The sequence below is a fragment of the Vombatus ursinus genome, unplaced genomic scaffold, assembly GCF_900497805.2.
Source record: "Vombatus ursinus unplaced genomic scaffold, bare-nosed wombat genome assembly UNPS02007380.1, whole genome shotgun sequence".
Classification (NCBI taxonomy): Eukaryota; Metazoa; Chordata; class Mammalia; order Diprotodontia; family Vombatidae; genus Vombatus; species Vombatus ursinus.
The window spans coordinates 134-6,605 of NW_020947158.1; the positions used below are offsets into that span (position 1 = coordinate 134).

Consider the following 6,472-nt stretch of genomic DNA (forward strand, 5'->3'; position numbering starts at 1 on the left):
TATTAAATGTCTGTGTACCCTGAAGTTCATTTTAGCAGACCTATGCACTGTTCGCTAAACTGATGATACTTTTGTCCAGAGCAGGCACACAACGAGCCTAGTGTGGGGAGAAATAAACAAAAAACAAAAAAACCCGAAATGATGCCAAGGACGGCAATAAGAAGGATGAGGGGACTCAGTGCCTGAATCATGAGGAAAGATAAAATAAGCTAAACATGCAGAGTTTAGCTAAGCGATGATGGAGAGGGGCCTGATGAGCGTGCATCATTTCCAACCGTGTCTCTAGTTTATCTACCAGAGATTCATGCCCATTGATCTTCTCCAACCTTCCCTTAATCACTCCATGGACCAGCATCACTAATCATCTTAAGTGGCAATTAATTTATTCCTTCACTCACCAAGAGGGGCCATATTTTATCTAATACTCACTTTCAACATCTGATGTTGTACATTTAACGCACTGTATCGGCTGTTGGAATCTTGCTGTAAAATTGAAGAAGAAAAAAAGTCAACGCAAAGACACCAGATCTGCCTCATGTGAAACTCAGCCTCGAGCTGTTAAGAGAATGACTTTGCTTCTAACTTGAATTCAGGACTAGAACTGAGCGTCTCGTTATTTCATGCTAGCAGTAAGGCTAAAAGGGTCAGGTATGGCTGTCATATTTAAGTGATGAAAAAACTGGAGCTGGAGTAAAAGTCAGTATTGGATTGGAAGTCCTCAGAATACTTGGTTTCAAATATTGCCTCCACTGCTCGCTACCTGAGAGAGTGACCTTGGCAGGCGTTTTCACCTTTCTGAGATTCATTTATAAAATGAGGGGGTTGGAGGAGTGGATTGCTGAGGTCCCATCCATGGACCTCTTTTATATAAGGAACAGGGCCTTCCAAAGGCACCACTTCATTTCACAAATGAGCAAAGTGAGGTCCAGAAGTGAAGAGACTTTCCCAAGGGGACACAGGTTGTAATGAGCAGAGAGAGAATTCAAACTCAGTTCAGCAACAGGCTGATCCAACGAGCAATTATTAGGCACCTATGGTGTGCTAGGCATTGTGCTAGGCACAAGGGGGATATGAAGACGATAAACAAAAAGTTCCTGACCTCAAGGAGCTGACATTCTACTGGGATGTACTGGAAACAAACAATATATATTAACAGCCGTGCCTGAAGTTACATGGACATATGGCAGGAATTGGGCTCAAAACTCAGGTCAAGACATAAGAAGAGAGTGGAAATATTCAAAATCATTCCATTCGGTGAAAGCAGGGGTAGGGAAGGGAGAGCTGCCCGTGAGCTCAGCCTAACTTACTCCTACATCCGCCAAGACTTTCACATGATGGAGGTGACCAAGCCAACTTGCATCTGGTTTCCACATTCATATACCCAGAGTCTGAGGATAAGAATTTCACAGCCACATAACTAGGATGATTCACACATTTAGTTTCCCTCTTGTAATTAATACACAGAGGTTTTCATATAAGGAAACAACCTGACATGTTTTAGGGCTGGCCTATCTTTAACAACATCCAAGAAAACCCACATTTTTTGTGGAATCAAAGGAAGCAAAAAGAACAGGGAGGTTGAGCTCCAGCCTAGAAGGATCTCACATGTGTAAGACTCAGCAACTGTGACTAGCCTGCATAAAAATGGCACCCAAAGCACATTATCAACTGTCAGAATTTATTCCTTTTATCCTGTTTTCTTCCTCTTTCTCTGAAGCTGACTCTAGCCTAGCCTTTCACATCTAAATAAATCAGCTGAATTACACATTTTATTTTCCTCTCACAATTACTGCCCTGAGGTTCAGAGCAAGTATTTTGTCCAAGATAATGTTGACTATAAGCTTCTTGAGGACACGAACCATTCATTTTATCCTTTATTCATTTTGTTTCTGTTGTCCCTGGAGCCTTTCATATGGTAGGCATTGGACATATCTTTGTGTGATTGAACTAAAATAAAGTTTTTGGCTTTTCCTGTACAAATGGCTTAGAAACAAACATTCTTGTTAATCAACCACACATAGACACACACATTGAATAACTTACCCTTCCTTTATTTAGTGTTTCTTGTGCTTCTAATTTATAAACCAGAAAATCTAGGAAATAAAAAGAAAAGAGACATATAGATAGGCAGTGAATTATAGGATGTTTTACAATGCCAGTCTAAGTGGAAAAATGCTTATCTCATAAGGTCCTAGAAAAATGTTCTAAATTTTAAAAAAAATCACTTCCTTATGGCAGTTCTGTCTAGCTAATTTTGTTACTAAATTGAAGGGAACTATTTTTTTCTTTTCTATTGACCTTGAAATCTGAAGAAAACAAACCAACAACAATAACAACAACAAAAACACTCCAACATTATAAAAAGTGAATTTTATCTTTCATTCTATTAGAGAAAATAAAACAAGGGATGATTTATCACCAGCCACTAGATGGCACCATAAAACCATTTAAGATTGGAAGAGCCAACTATCCCAAATCATTCCGTCCAAACAGTCTTTAACAGTTCTTGTCCACTAGATGGCTCCATAAAATCATTCAGAATCTGCAAACAAGAAAGCTAGCAGACTGTCTCTCCTCAAAACATGAGCACACTTTAAACTTTACACTTAAAATGAAGTTAATAATAATACTCACCTCTCATGATTGTTGTGAGGATAAAGTGATATTTTTTAAACGCCTTGTAAACTTTAAACACCTTGTAAACTATACAAGTGTTACTGTTGTTGTTATTATTCAGAAGACAACCTCAAGGTTTTAATAAGATAATCCAACTACTGACATTTGTCATCTACCCTTCCAGGTTCCCAAAGTACAGGAAGGACTTTTGTGACCTTGAATTGGAGGATGACCTTAAGAAAATGGGAAATGCAAGGTGGCTGAAATTGCAAAAGTCCCAAAGGAGCCGCGCTTTCTGAAAAATTTTCATTTAAAAAAAAGTCAATTGGGACAGCTAGGTGGTGCAGTGGATAGAGCACCAGCCCTGGAGTCAGGAGGACCCGAGTTCAAACCCGGCCACAGACACTTATCACTTACTAGCTGTGTGACCCTGGGCAAGTCACTTAACCCTGATCGCCTCACCAAAAAGCAAAAAAATAAAAACAAAAAATGTCAATTATGTCAATATACATTTCTCATACCAGAATTTTTATGTGCATTTAAACAATAATGATCAGATTCAACAGTGGACACATGCCAATCAAAGAGCATTCATCGGACTGCACATGGTTTGGGAGACACCCTGGCAAAAGGAGAAATTTATTACTTGTACTAAACACAATATGTCAATTCTGGTCCATTACAGATATTTCCTGTCAAGAAAGGATATATAAAGAAACATATAGAATACCAAAAACACATCTGGAGAAAGTCATAGAATCATTGATTTAGAGATGGAAAGGACCTTGGAGGTCATCAAGGTCAACTCCCCCTCCTTTCACAGATAAGGAAACTGAGGCTCAAGGAGGTTGAATGACTTTCCCAAGGTAACACAGCTACTAAGGGTGTCTTAGTGTCTTCTGAACCCATGTCTCTCTGCCTCTAAATCCAGGGCTCTCTTTACATAATGTTGCATCCCCATTTTGCTTAGTGACCATGAATGACCTTTATATCCAAAGCTCCAATGACTAACAGAGATCAAGTAAAATTATGGCCAGATCCACCAAGGTGGAAAGTGTTTGAGCACAGATCTAGTGATGAACTAGACCACCCAAGGACTCAGCTGATAATCCCCTGGCTGCAACATCATCACTCCCTGATAGAGTAAAACCTATTTGAGAAGTAAATCGAGCTGATGGGACTAAGCATTGGACTAGAATCTCATAGGTGTTTTATAGATATGTTCCAATCCTGATTTCTTCAATTCTTGGTGTAACAATGAACACAGTAGGTCCACTTTCTGACACTGACCTTGGGTCAATTTCAGATACATCACTCCAAAACAAATGGAAAGCCAACACAGTAGACATTAGAATACCAAGCAATAAAACATGAGAGCCAAATGAAAAATGTTTTTACCTTCTTTTGCTTTCTTGTGCTCAAGTCTTTCCTTCTGTAAAGATTTTTCTAGTCTTGATCTGTGTTCATATACAACTGCAAAGAAAGAAAAAAAGATGGTGACTCCTGTAAGAATAGTCCATTCTCAAACAAATTCAGTATAATTTCTAGAAACAGGGATGGCCTGGGAAAGGGAACAGGATCTTGCATATACTATGAAAGATGTTCCTACTATAGTCAACCTATTAGTCTTCAACTGGGTAAAGAACTGTTGCCCACTAAGTTTTCTACTTGCTGTGCTCCCATACATTGATGGCCATTCTGTGGCAATCTTGAGCCAGAGGGCCTTGGTTCAAATCTGAGCTCTTTCATTTCCTACCCACATTTGACCTTGGCCAAGTCACTGGGCCCCAGTTTCCTCATCTGAAAAATGGTGGGGCTATATTAGATCATCCCCTTAGGTCCATCCTTTTCCAAGACAGCAACAATTAAGACATGGGAAAATGGTAGCCAAACATATGGACTCACAAGGTAGAATGGGCCAGACTGATAGTCCATAAATGCACATAAAAGCACAGTGTATACTCTGCATTTACTCTGCTTAATAAACTTTCACTGAACTTAATTAAAGAAGAAGAGTATAGGATTATGAACCCAATGACTAAGCCACTGGGGAGATACCGGAGAATTCTGAAGAGTAAATGATTTGTTGGAATAATGAACAAATAGACAAAAGGGGAAAAGAGCAATTTTTAGAGGAGCTGTGGACAGATAGGCACACTAGTGCACTGTTTGTTGCTGGAATTGTGAATTGGTTCAATCACTCTGGAAAATAGTTTGAAACTATTCCAAAAAGGTCACTAGATTGCTTATACCCTTTGATTCAGCAAAACTACTGGTAGCCATCAATCCCCAAGAAGGTCAAGGACATATACATACATATATAATATACATATATAATATATATAGCATGGTGTTAGTCATCATAACAATAAAATGTATAAACAAAATAGGTGTCCATCAAATAGAGAACAGTTGAAAAACTGTGACATATAGATAGAAGGGAATATGGTTACACTGTAAGAAATGATCAATATGATGAATCCTAACACCTGGACTTAAATGAACTGATGTAAATGGGAATGAGAAGACCCAGGACAGCAATTTACATGATGACCGCAACAATACTATAAAGGGAAACCACTCTGAAAGACCTCAGAACTCTGATCCAAGTAGATGATAACTCTGACTTCAAACATACCTCCTACCTCTTGGCAGACCAGAGATGCAGAATAAGATAGGTATCTTCAGATGTGGCCACTGTGTTGACCTGTCTTGATGGACCATACATATTTGCTACGAGTGAAATTTTCTTTTGGTTGTTTTGTTTTTAGGACATAGATTAGAGAGTGATAATAGATCTGCCACCAAAAAAAGTCTCATATGACATTTTTAATGCACAGAACACAAAAGCATAAAAGCAGACACAAGTAGACCAATTTTGACACATTATCTGTTAAATGTAATATATATATGTATATTTCTTATATATATATATATTTCTTAAAAACAATAAATAAGAGAAGTCTAGCTTCTGATTCAATCCTCTTTCTTGTTCTCTCTATGCTAAAATATCTGTTGAAAAAATGTTTTAAAAAACAAGCAAGAAGTCATTGCTTCAATAAAGTAATTTTTGCTGAGGCATTCAGGACTGACCAGAGGAAAGGCATATTGGCAAAGAGGCTAGACAACATCTTCTATGAAAATCATGGGTAATTCAACTGTTATTTTGATGTCAGAGTTAGGCATAAGGAAACTAGTAAGACCATGCTCACTCTTAGGGAGGGTGAGGTTTCACCAACCTTATTATCATTTAGGTTCTTAAGACACTTGAGTTTTATTTTCCAAACTGTGTGCACAGATTCCCAGACCCTGAGAGAGTTAGAGACAGTTAAGTACAACTTGGGTCATAATGCTATGCCAATACCATTCACCCACTTTGAAAAGATGTATGTTTAATGGGACTAAATGTGGATCAAAAGCCATTATTCCTAGCCTGATACTAGATACTTCATTTTCCTGTTACAATGACCTGTCAGAGGTAGAGGTACAGCACAGAGGTGAACTGGGGGAGATTTCCATGATGAAGACAGTCTAAAGTGGCAGAAGCTAGTCAGCCTATCCCTGCCAGTGGAATATATTTGCTTAGACCTGGAAGAAACCACTGGAAAGTTGCTGGCACAACAGTCAGGATAAACCCATGCATGAAAAAAAAAAGAAAAGGAAAGGACAGAAAAGGGAGAGAAGATGGGAGAAGAGGTGAAGGGAAGGGCGGAGGGGAGAAGAAAGAGGAGAGGAGAGGGAAAAGAAAAGGTAAGAAAGGAAAGGAAGGGAAAGGAAGGGAAAGGAAGGGAAAGGAAAGGAAAGGAAGAGAAAGGAAAGGAAAGGAAGGGAAAGGAAAGGAAAGGAAGGGAAAGGA

General features: G+C 38.8%; 1 long non-coding RNA gene across 1 annotated transcript; it reads right to left on the minus strand.

The window, feature by feature from the left end:
- Window positions 1–405: 405 nt before the first annotated feature.
- On the minus strand, window positions 406–4,091 carry LOC114033777. Its single transcript, XR_003568038.1, has 3 exons — window positions 4,015–4,091; window positions 2,044–2,093; window positions 406–483 (listed from the first exon to the last, which is right to left on the minus strand). It is a non-coding gene; the product is annotated as an uncharacterized LOC114033777 (long non-coding RNA).
- Between the last annotated feature and the right edge of the window lie 2,381 nt (window positions 4,092–6,472).